Genomic DNA, 16,105 nt, shown 5'->3' with positions numbered 1-16,105 from the left:
CAGGTAAACCCAAAGCCAATAATCGCTCGGACTGAGGTCTGGGGACCTGGGAGACCAATCATGACGAAAGTGGCGGCTGAGCACACGATCATCACCAAACGACGCGCACAAGAGATCTTTCACGCGTCTAGCAACTCTTTTTTTGTTTTTAAGAAAACCCCGTGTCATTCCAAGCATATGTGTCAATTTTCACCTCTCTATCTACATTATTCCGTGGTTTATTAAGTTTTCAAATTTATACTGGTTTTTTGATCACCCGGTACAACCCAGCGCGACTCCGATGCGTGTGTATAAGCACCGATATGTAGGCAAAGGATTAGTGTGGCCTTGAAATTTTTTGATCGCTCGGTCCTTGTAGAACAGAAAGCGATAGCCGTTTTTCACGAATTTCAAGACTTACGTATTTCTTATACCAGTAGAACCTATCATGTAGCTGGTGCGACTACAACTGGTATTTGTAAGCATACAGATTCTCCAGCGTATCTCAATGCCGGCAGCCACTTTGGTGAAGTGGTAGTGGAAAGTACAAGGCAGGAGCAGGGAGCAGAAGAATTCTAGACTAAGAGGCTTGCCTCTCTCGGTTCCGAAGCGGCACAAAAGTTTGACTTTATCGGAGCAAAGTGGGCGCAGCAGAGTCTCAAGTTTCGCGATGACGCAGCGCCAGGCCTCCCAAGTAGCGACCATCCGGCGAATTCGGGTAATGGTCCTCTCAGCGCCCCGCCACAAACCACTCCACGCGGAGCCCCTCCCTCGACACCATGCATTCATTACCTCAGTTGGAATGCTTAATGATTCACAGCCACACCTAATGTCATCCCAGGCGTGTTCCCAGAGATTGATTCTGTGCCGGTCCTGACGCACCGAGTTTGCTAAATATTGCTTTCGATTGGTCAAAGTTTTACTGTCAAAAGACAAACAAACAGATGTCGTCGAAACAGTAGAGAATATGTGTTGGTAGTAAGCAACAAATAAAATCCAAACTAAGGTTACGTTATCTGCATAAACACTCTGAAAACCTTTTTATACATATTTGGTGCAAGAGAAACGCTGGCAAAAGACTTTCTGTTGGTACTGACATTATTATTCTTCAAAAATTTCACTGCTTACATCCGTGAATATCTACCATCAACATAACGCTCGTTTATTTACAGGTCCATACCAGCGAGATGGTAGTGATTTAAAGTGGATGTCAATTTATAATACTTTAACGTTTTAACCAGTTCCGATATTATCTTACAAGCAAGGGATACCTCCAGAATACGGTTATTATGGTCGGGATAGAGGAATATGTTCTATTTCGACGATCTTTCCTCTGAAAATAGTCTCAGACAAACATATGAACTGATAAAAATTGTAACAGAGATTTTCCTTAAACGATAAACGTATCTGATTATTCCACATTGCGGAAAAAATATTCTTCTTGTACACACGTTTCATTGTTGTTACTCGAGCACCAATTGGTTTATGTTTTACTCTGCAAGATAAGAATTATTGTACCATGAAATACTAAAGTGTTCAGTTAAGGTCGTCTCAGTGTTAATAAAAACTATTACAGCGATATTAAGTTAAATTTATTATGTCATAATTGATGGTGCCATAACAACTGTATCTCAAAACGCATGTGGTAACTGTTAATAACGTTAATATGAATAAGCTTTGTAGCACAAGATTACCACATTTATGGTCGTCTGTGACACTGTCAGTTTTTACAATACATGGACCCTAGTAGTACCCTTTGTTTTTTGTGTTGGTAGTTGTCTTAGCCAGTAAAGGTGATATTTTCGTTCTTTGTCATCAGCAGATAATCATGTTTTTAATTGTTTTTGATTTCGTCCTATAAAATTAAAAATGCTGCTACGGTTTATAAATTAACACTGCTTCCAAACATTTATTATCTATGTCTTTTAAGAAATAAATAGACCTTGTAGTTATTAAGTTAGTTACTTATTTAATAGACCATCTGAAGGATATTTTCAGCGAATTAATATGGGACGAGTCACTTTACATGGTGTGAATACATAACTACTTTCAATACGATTAGTTTTACAGGTAATGTTATTTTCCAGTTCCGCTCAAGCAACTACAGGTAAAACCCGGTTCTGTTTTCTTTTTTGAGTATATGCTACTAGTTCTCAAAAAATAATTTGTCTCTGGAAGAGTAGCAGTTACTTTAAAAACTGTTTTACTAGTTGTCAGATACGTGTTATTAGGTAAATGTTCAAAAATTTTTCTCGATGACTGTTAACTCTCTGTCCTCCTGACGGCTTCAATAATGGAAAATAAAAGTCTTCTAGCATTGCACGTATGAAAATCATCGTTCCTCTCAAATTGTGGTCAATTATTTATGGTCAGTTTTATTTACGAATACATACAGGTTGAAAATAAAACCGACAAACAGCAGGGATGGATACCTGACTGGGAATGGAGCAAAAATTGTCCAATGAACATCTGCATGGAAATGCATCGTTGCGTCCGTAGATGGCGATAACGAATGAAAATTCCTCTGACAACGTGCTGTGTGTTTATTGTGTGTTGCAGGCTGTGTGATCGACATAACGCACTGTAAGCAGCGCAAAAATGCGTTATTAATGTCGATAACAAGTCGAACTAGTGTTTGTGTACGGCCAAGCAGACGGAAATGGTCGAGAGGTAGCACGACAACACCAAAATAAGTACCCTCACACACACAAACCACATCACACAACGTTTCAGGCCATTTTTGGAGTTTATATTATCATACAAACGCCCAAAAACTGAATTAATGTTGTGTGATGTGGTTGGTGTCTGTGAGGGTACTTGTTTGGATATAGCTGTGCTGTTTCTCGGCCATTTAGATCTGCTTCGACGTACACGAGCACTAGCTCGGCTTGTTACCTACATGAATACCGCACTATTGCGCTACTTACAGCGTGCTGTGTCGATCACACAGTCTGCAGCACACAAGAAACACACAGCACGTGGTCAGAGGAAGATTCATTCGTCAGCGCCATCTACCATGGCGACTACGCATTTACGGACATGTGTTCATAGGAAATTTTCCCTCCATTTCCAGTTATGAATCTGTCCGTGCAACGCGTCACTTTGTCAATGATCACCGTGTGCGTCACCATTACTGCTCACTTTTATGCAAATTAGTGCTCACATTCTAACTGATGAGATATTCCAGAATTATTAGGAAATAGTTTGTTTTTGTCCACACTACATAAGAGCATAAGTATATGAACTTCATTGTTTTAGCATCTAGAAAGTACTCTTCTTCCGGTTCTAGTTTTCGTTGGTAAGTACGCACAAAAATTTGGAACTTCTACCCTATTTACAGACTTCAGTTCGAAAGCTACGTTAGTTGTTGGTATGACTATTTGTTGTACAGAACTGAACATATTGTGTTTGCTCAAAACTAACTTATAGTTTCAGATAACCACTTAATAACACTTTGCAATAGACCATTACGATCTGTAATGTGATTTATTATAACACTAGTACCGCCTGAAGAAAGAAGCAATTCTGCTTGATGAATGTTAACTGGCGGTTCTGTGAAATATGAAGACTGTGATTTCTCCCCACTCATTTTTCCCTCCGCCGAAGATTGACTGAATTATTCAGCACATCTGTTTAAGTGTGACTAAAACTAATTTTTGTCATCATTGCCATAAAACGCAAGTTTTTCTAAGAGAGGAACATGATATACACAAACAGCTTGGAAACATCACAAAAAGTTCCAAGTGGCGATGCTGAATTATTTATGGCTTGTATATCTGATACGTGAATGTGGGAACGGCATTTTTAGTAACAGCGCTTCTGGAATCATAGCTGTGATGTGCTAAGTAAATTGTTTCTACTTATATGTGACACTACTTTTGAGAAGATTACTTTTCCTAATAGTTCGTAAAAGGATATCAGTAATGAAATCTGACAATACCTGTTTAAGTCTGTCTTGTGACCCGTCTTGTAAAGAGGATTAACAGCAGCATGTTATATGTCTGGAAAAAATTTCTGTGCCGGTGATACATTACTTGTACGCTAAGGATATTACATGTTAAATTAGAACAACCCTTGAGAATTCCAGGACTATTTTCCTGGAACTTGCCGCATGGTTGTGTTTCGCGCCAGCAGCAGCAGCCATTGTCCTCTGTTATCATCAGTTTGTTCCATGCATCGTGCCAAAGTTGAGGGAGATTCAGTTACGGGACCTTTTAAAGGACTGAAGGGTATCGTTTACTCACACCACAATAATAATTAGCGAGGAAAAATGATTTCAATGGATTCTCTTAACTGCTGAGGAATGTGTGGTGATTTTACTAATTTGTGAAAATATTGTTGACTTCCAAGGACTGAATCTATTAATGACCATTCTTGTGAAAAGTGTTATCAGCAATATATTTGGTATATATGGCTAGTCCAAGTAAGACACATTGTTTGCACGCACTAGACTAAAATTGCCTTTTCTAAGTGCTTCATTCCTTAGGCTACAATAAGCATTAGTAAAGCTGCTGAATCTATCTTGTCATTTTATGAACAGTCATTAGTTATAGCTCCCTGTTGTGGAAAGCAGACCACATCCTAGGTGACAGGCATACTGTGAGACTACTACTTTACATGTCCGACTAGCACATTTTATATGTAAATTATGGTGTGATAGGATTACAAACTACAATCCTCTGTCACTCAACATTGAACCAAATATCTTGGTCGTGGTCTTAGTAATGAAATGATCTGTGTTTAACAAAACTGTCTAATTTTTACAGTCAGCTACTCTCTTCTTTTATGTCTAAGTTACTCATTTCAGGGAATGTTTCCTATGTTCAGCTCACATGTTGTAGTGGCAAGGTAACCTATCATAAAGGAACTGTCAATTTACTCACGTATTTGATCTGTAAATGGAACAACACTGCCCACAACTTGTAATTTGGAAACGAATAGTAGCAATCTGCTTCGTAAAGACTGAAAAAATAGAATTTTTTTGTAAATAAGAGTAACAAATAACTCTATTTTGACGAATATTTTCCAGTTTTAAGCTGAGTTTGTTCACTTTTCTTGGCCGAGAATATGATCGAACGATGAAGCATGTCAACAGAGCGCTGTAGTCTCCGCTAACAAACAGCCACGTAGACTGTAGTCTACTCACAAGTGTACGAGTGTGTCTTTATTCTCTGAAATCAGAGTCGCTTTCAGCAGCTTGTCAGACACTCTTGCGACTGCGATAATAAATCTGAAAATAACGACAGGTACTTCAGCTGTAATAATCAAAATCTCCTCTTCAAGACAATTTTTTAGCATTATTAACTGACGAAGACCGGTCTCCAAAAAAGATTTTATTCAAAATAATTCTGTATCTTGCAGCACTTCAATTAACAGCATTTTCAACCGATATGAAGCGTTGTTATTTATTACACTGCCTATTTTCTCTATAACGAATATTTTTATTAATTATGATCACTGGAGTGTTCTTAAGTGTGCTTTGTGATTATGTCTCAGCACGCATTTCTCTTTCGTTGTGTGAAATGAGATGTTTAACTCTGTGTTGCCTTAATCTGTACAGCAGTTGTGGCACTTTATGATTCAAAACGGGATTTCATTTTCTAAATCACCCAAAGGGTGAGCTCTGGCAGCGGTGTGCGTCCATGTCCAAAAGGATTACAGCAACAATCATATTATATTGGTTACGAAGTCTAACGTTCAAATCAGTTACATTTTGGAAGTAACAGCTCCCTCGTCGCCCGTCGGTCTGACATCCACCCAGAGAGGACTAATTGATAAAATAGAAATGAACGGACAGCACGTTTCGTTAGAGTTTCATTTAGTAAGCTCAAAAGAGTCACAGAAATGCTCAACCAGTTACAATACCAGCCGCTGATAGAGAGGCGTTCTGCATCGCGATGTGGTTCACTCCTAATGTCCGGAGAGCATAGGTTCCCAGAAATATCAACCAATATATTGCTTACTCGCAAAAAGATTATTGAAATAAAATGAAAGAGATTCGAGTTTACACGATGTGTGAACGACAATTTTTCTACCCGCAAACCATTTGCGACTGGAATAGAATAAGGTGTAACTGAATGTGGTACGTAAAATATGCACTGCTACATAATCTAAGGTTGCTTGCGGAGTTGAGATATAGATGTAGTTGTTGGCGATGTGCACATAAAAAGTTGAAAGAGATTCGAGTTCACACGATGTGTAAACGACAATTTTTCTATCCGCGAACCATTTGCGACTGGAATAGAATAAGGTGTAAGTAAGAGAATATGGTACATAAAATATGCACTGCTACATAATGTAAAGTTGCTTGCGGAGTTGAGATATAGATTTAGTTGTTGGCGATGTGCACATAAAAAGTTCTTTACTTCTCGCGTTTCTATTTCTCCAACGACCTGTTTCTTATTGATGAGTATTCAGTTAGATATATTGCATTAATTCTTGCCGGACTCTGTCTGGCACTGTTCTTTTCAGTCTACGAGTACTGCACCGAATGTCATAGCAGTCACCTAAAATTTCGGTGTAAATACGGAAACCACGTGTACTTCATTCCTAAACTGTTAACAAGTACTGATTTGTATCGTATCTCTACCTCACCATGACGATCGTGCTAACTGGGTGCTGCCGAGTGTCGCCTGATATGGTTTTCCAGTTTTTGGATGAGGTCCCAGGAAATCAAGTAATAAATGAATCTGAAAATTCTAAAACAGTATAGCCGCAGACGCTGCTGCTAAATTGACTTTTCATATGAACCTGTAACTGAAGACAGTATGAACCGAAGACATCTAGCTGAAAATAATAAAAGTGGGTTACTTTGTTATGCTCACTGTCCAAGAACAATACTGCGTGATTTTCGCACAGAGGCTGTAGGCTGCGACCACAGCAGACAACTGGAGATAACTTAAGAGTGTTTTATATGTTGTGTACTTGCATTGAAAGGCTTGAAAGAATGTAAGAGAGTGATAAGTCAGGAAATGTGAAAGAAGGGTGAGATATAGGGTCAATGTTAGTGCCAATGAAACAAGCACTCCTGAACAAAAACATGTAGATGGTTCATTAAATGATGAGGTGTCAGTTGATGATGTAGCTCTATTGGGGCAGAACTAGAACAAAATGTTTCGACGAATGTAGGAATGGGAGACAGTTTGCACATTGACAATAACCAGTTAATGATTTTAGTGATTCTAGTGTGCCTGATCTCAGTTACTTTAATGTAAAGGAACAGCAATGTGTGGAAGGAGATGCCAAATTTGGCATGTTGCCTGTAAAGCAAACAAAATAGAGAATAATAATGTGAATGTGGGGTGGAGGAAGGAATGGGGGGAATAAGTAAACAAGGAACCTTGAAAGAAGTGTTTCCAGCATTAATGTTTAATATGAAAAAAAATGTTCTGTAGTAAAACAAGGTATAAATAAAAATAAAGAACAGCAGAGAATTAATGGTTTGGGTGGTGGACTTAAAAAGTTGAAATCTGTAATTAATATAAAATTCGAAAACCAGGCTGCTGAGTTATAGAAAATTATTGAAAAAGATTTGTATTTCTTTGATACTAAAGTTGACAAAAGAACTTCTCAAATTGAGAATGAATGTAAGAAATCTTATGAAAATTTAAAAAGTTAACTAACAGAAGTTATTAGAAAGGTAGCTATTGGAAAAAAACAAAGGGTAGATCAAGTTAGGGAGAATGTATATAAAATGGAGCAAAACGCTCGTGGTGTTTGTTTGCGAAAATAACCACAAAGCTTTAGGCAGTAAAATAACTGCAGAAAGTGAAAAGTATTTGAGATCTATGAAAACTGTGTCTGATCGTGTGGAAGTGATAGAATCTACTACGGAAGTTGAGAGGCAGCACGACTACTCCAAAACAAGTATCGTCATATACACCAACGTTTCGTCCTTTTTTTGGGCTGATGTGTAATAACGGATCCTTCCAGGCAGACGAACGTGCAGGAAAGTGGCGGACTGTGCGTAACGCTGCCTCAGTCACACAACTTGAAACACATGAGGAACACACCGTATGTGGTCAGAGGAACTTTAGCTCGTCGACGCCACCTGGCGTGTAAAGAAGCATTTCTGAACTCGTGTTCATGGGACCCTTTTTCCTCTATTTCAAGTCAGGAATACGTCCGTGCAGTTTATCGGTTTTATTAATATTCAACCAGTGCGGTATAATAAAGTTATTTCTATATTGTTAATATTTTATTTTAAAACGTCTGTTACTTTTTGGACACAAATAGTGTTGCCCTCTGGGAGGATTTTGAGTTCTGACCGTGCTTGTGTCTAATGGATGAGGGTATCGGACAGCAATTTTGAATATTTTGTAGTTAATAGAAAACTAAACAGGCGTTTATTTTGGGGATAATGAAAGTAGTAAAATTCAAAAACGAATGAAAAATCGAATTGTCGCGAGCCCAATTAGGCACATTAATCTGAAATATTATGTTCAAGAAAAATTAATATTAGTTGTTTTAGTGACTTTTACTAAGGTTCCCTTTGTATAGCACACTGGATACACACGAATACATGTCAGTCTAAGTTGTTGGTAGCAGTAGTTATCATTAATGCAGAAACCAGTAAGCCTAGAAAGTAAAATTGTACATCACTCATAATAATAACAGTTACAATCACGATCATTACGTGACTCAGTACTGAGTTGTTACTGCAGGAAGCACTATACTGAAGTTCGACATGGAAAGGTTTCTGACTAAACTGACATAAAATTACCACAAATAAAATTAAATAATACCACTCCCTTCTACAGAGCTGTATCAGATATCTTTAGTAGCAACAATACTGTAATTATCTTCCTAATATGAGAAAATTATGGTGAGGACCCATAAACTGATACTGTATCACTAGTCAAATTCTGTGATTACTTCAGTAGTAAGATTCAACTCAATTAAATTTAATTTTAGCCCCCCTTGGTATTGTTTATGTTTTCATTCTTCAAAGCAAATTACTCAACACTGAACTCGATTAACCTCAAAAAAATCGTTCATGATAGCAATCAAGGCTAAATTATGTTTCAAATAAGTGTAACTTGTGTACCTTTTTCATCACCTGTGAGACAGGTATTTTAGACAGTAACATTTACACAGTTTGGCACTGAATAGTAGCACATTTAATAAACATAAATAAATCACCAATTCGTTACAAACAGCATACTCGGTTTTATGGACAGTTACGAGGAGATCCTGCAAAGGTTCATGATTAGGATGAAAGTTACGATTCTAAACAAAGGTTTATAGCACTTCGATTATTATTGAAAACACACAAATTAACTGGTCCACGCTCTGATACATATCTGTATCCATGAAGTTGGTGGAGCAGTGGCGAAGTAGTGGTGGCAAGCGACGTGGCGGCTAATTGTGCTCAAGGCTCTTGATGTTTGAATATTCTTTACAATTTCTTCTTGGCGACAGATTTTTTACGTGTTAGAGCCATTCCTTGTTGCAGAGAGTACCATACAGCAGCCAAATCCACATCCGAGGCGTAAGTCGTTGCAAAACGGCTTCGAAATGCCTCCGTTGGCACCCTCCATGTATACTGTGCAATGCCTAGCCACTGACTGGTACCGTTCCCACCAAGGAGCCGCCCAGTTCGACCTCCAAAGCCACCTTTTACATCGCGCCGAGCCACTTCCGTTGCGGAGGGCCTTCCCTACACCTTTTACGTTACACAGTACAAGCGTACTCAGCATGAACCAGCTTCCAATATACAATGTTTTCTTCATAAACATACATATATTATAAAACTTCATTATTTTAAACATTATTAAGCTTTCCCCATACATTATCACAAACTTTAAATTTCCTGTCACAAATCAATGAGCTAACCTAACAAAATACAAGCAATTCACATTCACAATACACATTTACAGAATATAAACCTACTTCTAATCGTTATAGGTGTTACACGTTCAATGAAATCAACGAGATTCACTACCTCAGAGTCCGAAATCACAGCAGCCATGATTTCCCCTGCTGACAGCGTTTGCAAACACTTTCTTGGTTTCTTGGGAGAATTTGGGCGTCCCCATTCTATTGACTGCTTTCGATAACTTTGTTAGCGTTTTTCTCGTAATCTTCGAGGAAGGTCAGTACTGCAGCCAATACCTGTTTTTTGTGGTTTTTCGTGAGGATTTTGGCAACCCACGTAGCACATAATTAGAGGTAACCAAGTTCCTCCGTCACAGTTTCATGCAACAAACTCCATAAAATTTGGGGAAAATGTTGCGAAAGTTCTGCAAATATATTAACGACTATTTTGGAAAATTGTGTCGATTTTCATCACAATTTAGTCATTCACAAAGCATGCCCTACCACTGCGGTTATTGTGAACGATGGAACGGCCATTTTTAAGGAGAGTGCACTATTGCCCCACTCGGCTTTCACTCACTGTTTCTTTTCCGTACACATCACAAACGTCGCAATAAATTTCCGTTGGTTTGCACTCTTTTGTCAACAAAAGCCTAATAACATAACATACCATACAAGTGGCGAGACTTACTGTTACAGCGCACATTTTAACACGTCACACAAGGCAAAGTAGCTGATACACCGAGCACACGCTACCATAGCTGAATGCATACTGAGTGCACGAACGATATGCCAAGATGGCGGTTGTAGCCCCGCCCATCGCCGCGACAGACCAAAACGTCTGTTACTTTCTGGAGAGCCCTCGTGTAAGAAGTAATTAAATACATCCAAAAAATAAGAAAATTCATTATCATATATGGCAGATTCATATTACAACACAGGCTCTAGATACCGCCTCCCAGGTTGATGCCATATTTCTCGACTTTCGAAAGGCGTTCGACTCAGTTCCGCACTGTCGCTTGCTCCAAAAAGTGCGCGCTTACGGTGTATCCGATGACATAAACGGTTGGATAGGAAGTTGTAAGTAGGCGGTTTAGTTTATTTTATTGGTAACGCCACGTAGCGCTCTGTATGATAATCACTGGCTGTGCTGTGTGCAGTCTGTGGCTGGTTGGCGTTCTTGTAAAGTTCGCTATTGTAGTGTTCGCCAGTTGGATGTGAACAACGCGTAGCGTTGCACAGTTGGAGGTAATCCGCCAGCAGTAGTGGATGTGGGGAGAGAGATGGCAGAATTTTAAGAGCGGACGATCTGGACGTGTGTCCATCAGAATGAGTAAATTTGTAATACTGGGTATCATGAACTTATATATATGTTATGACTTTTGAACACTATTAAGGTAAATACATTGCTTGTTCTCTATCAAAATCTCTCATTTGCTGACTATGCCTATCAGTAGTTAGTGCCTTCAGTAGTTATAATCTTTTATTTAGCTGGTAGTAGTGGCGCTCGCTGTATTGCAGTAGTTCGAGTAACGAAGATTTTTGTGAGGTAAGTGATTCAAGAAAGGTATGGGTTATTGTTAGTCAGGGCCATTCTTTTGTAGGGATTTTTGAAAGTCAGATTGTGTTGCGCTAAAAATATTGTGTGTTAGTTTAGTGTTGATCAGAATAAGAAAAGAGAGTAATGTCTGAGTACGGTCAGTTTTGCTCAGCTGTTTGAAAATCAAATAACATACAGGTTTATCAGCACAGTAATTCATTAATTTTGGTAAAGGGATGTTTCAAAGTTTCCTAAGAGACGGAGAGCAGTATGTCGTCCTGAATGGGGTGGCTTCACCAGAAACAAGCGTATCTTCAGATGTGCCCCAGGGCTGCGTAATAGGTCCGCTGCTTTTTACGATTTACATGAACGGTCTGGTTGATGATATTGACAGCGGCATTAGACTGTTTGCCGATGATGCTGTTGTCTACGGGAAAGTAATATCACATGAAAGTTGTGAAGAATCAACGAGGATTTGCAGAAAATAAATGCGTGGTGTAATGACTGGCCGTTATCTCTTAATATCAGTAAGTGCAGCCTACTGCGTATAACAAGGGGAAAATCCCCATTAATTTACGAGTACAAAATAAATGCCCTGTCTGTGGAAGCGGTAACACCCGTCAAGCATCTGGGTGTGACTGTTCGAAATGATCTCAAATGGAATGATCAGACTACCCAAGTAACGGGCAAGGCGAACACTAGATTGCAGTTTATTGGTAGAATCCTGAAGCGATGCAGTCGTTCAACAAAGGAAATTGCTTACAATATGTTAGTTCGTCCAGTCTTAGAGTATTTTTCGTCTGTATAGGCATGATCCAAGAGATTGAGCGGGTCCAAAGAAGAGCGGCAAGATTTGTGACTGGTACATTTAGCCATCGCGAGAGCGTTACAAATCTCATAGAAAATTGAAGTGAGACACATTTGCAGGTAGGAAAGGGGCTGCTCACTAAATTTCGAAAACCAACCTTCGCCGAAGATGTAGAGCATATGTTAGCACCAACTTTCAAATCGCGCAGTGATCACCACTCAAAGATAAGGGAAATTAGAGCTCGTACTGAGGCGTTCAGACAGTCGTTTTTCGCACGCGCGATCCGCGAGTGGACAGAGGGAGGGGGGCGGAAATATGTCTTTGGCGCGAATTGTGCCCTCCGCCGCACACCGCTTGGTGGCTAATGCAGTATATATATATATATAGATGTAGATATAGATGTAGATACTTTGGATATAAGTGTTCCTTGAAAATGGCGGGTGTACTCCCGCCAAAATATCGGTGTTCGCTGTAAATATTACCTAGCCGAACTCCCGTAAGTTGTATGAACCTCTCATTAATGTCGTTAAAACTGTACGAAATACAGGATCACAGTTTTAACCCTGTGCGATCGTGTCGTGATTTTATTGCATGTATCAAGTACTCCAGAACATTACAAAACAAGGTTCAAATGATTCAAATGGATCTGAGCACTATGGGACTTAACATCTGTGGTCATCAGTCCCCTAGAACTTAGAACTACTTAAACCTAACTAACGTAAGGACAACACACACATCCATGGCCGAGGCAGGATTCGAACCTGCGAACCACAGCAGTCGCGCAGTTCCGGAACAAAACAAGGCCATTGACCAGTTCCATTACATAGGGAGAAATAAAGTAAGAGAAATCAGAGGTTACATGAGAACATTTAAGTGTTAATTTTTCCCACTTGCTGTTCGAGAGCGTAACATCTCGAATAGAAGCAGAACGAGACGTGATGCCTTATAGTTTTTATAAACCTTTCAAACTTTCGAGTGGGCACTGTTCAGTCAGCAAACTTAACGCCCGGTGAAGCGTGTCGGACGGTCGGCGCGACAGCACCGACCAGCTGGCAGCGTCACGTCCCGCTGGTCTTATTGTATCAATTTCCATCCGACAGGCGGCCGTCCAGCCTGGGACGGCCGACAGCGAACAGCGGTCCAATTACGCCATCACCGCCTGGCGGCCCCCACGTGGACGTCTGCGCCAGCGTCGTTTTGCCTCCTCGGCTCTCCTCTTTCTGCGGCGGAGACGCGGTCCAAACTTTTTGACAGGTCGGGTCAGTGCTTCCCGCCCGCCAATATTCTACGTGACTGGTCTGCCCCGCCCCCCTCCCCCCTCCATCCCTGCAACACGCCGGCAGCCGCATTATGGGTGACGCGTCCGAACCGTGTTGCTCTACCGCTCACTGACTGACACTGGTGGCTCGCAGAATTCAATTAACTCCGTACGCACATTGACCCGGCTTGTCGGTAGTCACGCCGTATCTCCGCACTAGTTTTAAGTCTGATGTTTGACTAGCCTTCACTCTCGAACAGTAAACGGCATACGGTGACTGGGAACCGTTCACAGAGCGGATCACTTTGTAGTGATGACGATCAGCTGAAAAACATAACATGTGCTATGCTTTTCTCTCAGCTACTAATCTATATCTATACTACTATACAAAGACAAATTTTAGTTTAACGTTTCGCTATACTGATAATTTTTACTTTTGAATCGTCTAACTACAACTCAATGAAATACAATTTTTGTGCCATGCGCGTTGTAAACTAAATAGTAAAAATATGTACATGTTCCAGACCACTGAAGATGCCCAGCAGAGAAGAAAGGCGAAACGCATATGGCACGAAAACTGTGTTTCATTGAGTAATAATCACACGGTCCAAAAGTAAAAACCATTTATATACCGTAATATTACACGCAACTGAGGAAGACGTGACTACAAAAGTTGAAGATGTAGTTTAACATTGTTACCAAAAATCTCGAGAAGTTCTTGAACGATTTACTTCGCACTTCATATTTATACTTGATACTCCAATGAATGTTCGAACGGACATAGGCTACCTATTTTAAATTTGCATGGTATAAAAGTATATACACACTATAAACGAGGGAAAGGCTGTTAAAATGTTTCGAAAATTTCTTGACCAAATTACACAAAATTTTTGCATGACATTCTAATAAATGCACAGACAGAGATACACAACTTTTTTAAAAACACACGCGCACACGCAAAGGGCTCTAATAAACATTCAGGAAACGTTGTTCTAAAAATATTGATGAAACGTGGTAAAAATTGCTATTTTGAAGAGCGCGCCGCAGCATGTAATGTGAAGCTGTCGCCCTCTGTTTCTCGCGGTGGCGCCGCTGTGGCAGTCGCAGCTTTGGTGTCTCCCTCTGGTGGGGAAGGGGGAAGGGCAAAGATTGCCTGTCCACGTGCACTTAAGGGGTCAGTCTCTTGTCCCCAGCTTGCTAATCTGTCTCTCGTCCGCATTTTTTAGGCAGCTAGTGTCTGTCTGTCGCTCGGAGTGCTAGTATGTCTCTCGTTCGGATCAACCTTTAAATCCGGCAAAATGAGAGCCTTTCCACTCCGCCAGTAAGAGAATTCAGCGAGTGGTCGTCCGGTCGGGGCTTAGTTCCTGCATCTGAGTCTGCGCGTTAGGCCGCCAGTCTGCTCGACTTTGTTCACGCAATGGTCATTGGCTGTTGGATCGATCGGTTGGTCGGTCACCCACTGAGACACAAGATCACTTGTGTGTCTTGAGCGTCGGCGCGTTTGAGGTCGCCTCGTGAGTCCAGTGGGCCGCGGCGTGTAGCGAGGGGTAGTGACTTCGTGATCGACACGAGAGCAACAGGAGTCAACCGACGGCTTCAGTCTGGCCGGTGCGAGCTGCGACGCCGTGAGACGGGAGATCGGCATGCCTTTCTGCGTCCGTTGAAGCGGCTGGCAGCAGACGGTTCTGGAGAGCAATTCTGGGGATGCTGCGTCAGGTCTTCTCGTGAAATCACAGTTTATTAGAAGTTAAGTGATTGGTTTCACTTACTCTTGTCAAATTCTACATGTTTTCTTGGTGAGGTCACCAGCTGTTTTGCTTTGGGGTCGTCCCACCGTTCCTCTCCGTTTGTCCACCCGCGGGAAGGTTTGTTACAAATTGGGTGGTCCGTTTTTCCCTTGTGGAGTAGGGGCGGGTTAGAGCAACCTGCGGTTCGGGTTGTTCGATAATCTCCCTATCAGTCTACCACACTTTAGTAGCTCCCTCTGTCATGTTTGTCGGATTTGGTCTGTTAACGAATTTATTGCTTGGAGTGTAACGGCCTAATACGTGAAATATGTTTTGATCTTTGGAAACTTTGATATTATTGCCTATGATCTTCAGAGGTGGTATCTGTGTACTGTAGAACATCCTAACTATTGTTTGGCCAACCTTGTAGAATTTTATATAAGATTGCATATCATGGACTTTTATTTAAATGATCATTTTAGTATATAAATTTGCCACCCTTTCACTGTAAGACTTTTCTTAGAAGTTAAAATCGTTGCACCTTCGGTGGCAAGTTTAATATTTTAATTGTTAGTGTTTGGTACCATTTCCATCCCTCCTATGGGGGGTATATAGTTTGTGTGCTTCTGTAAATTGTTAAAACTCTTAGTTTAAAGTTATCTGGTGTGTTGCAGATTTGCACCAGTGTAGTCTTTCAGAAGCTGTTGCGAGTGGTTGTAACTACGGCCGTGTCAAAATGGAGCGGCAAGGTTCTCCGCCCGAAAGCTCATACAGTCACAACTTGTTTCTTCCTGCCTCTGAATAAATTGTAACTTGATATTCATAGGGTGCTTTCTGATTATAATTTTAAATCTCTTATAAAAAATGCCATTAAAGTGAATAAAATTCCCATTTATTAAAAGGAATTTGCTTATGACTTAATCAGTTACTCCCTGGCAACTACCTCCATGCTTACATAGTGTGATTAAATGTGTTAA

Source organism: Schistocerca gregaria, chromosome 8, assembly GCF_023897955.1.
Source record: "Schistocerca gregaria isolate iqSchGreg1 chromosome 8, iqSchGreg1.2, whole genome shotgun sequence".
Lineage (NCBI taxonomy): Eukaryota > Metazoa > Arthropoda > Insecta > Orthoptera > Acrididae > Schistocerca > Schistocerca gregaria.
This window is presented reverse-complemented; position numbering follows the sequence as displayed.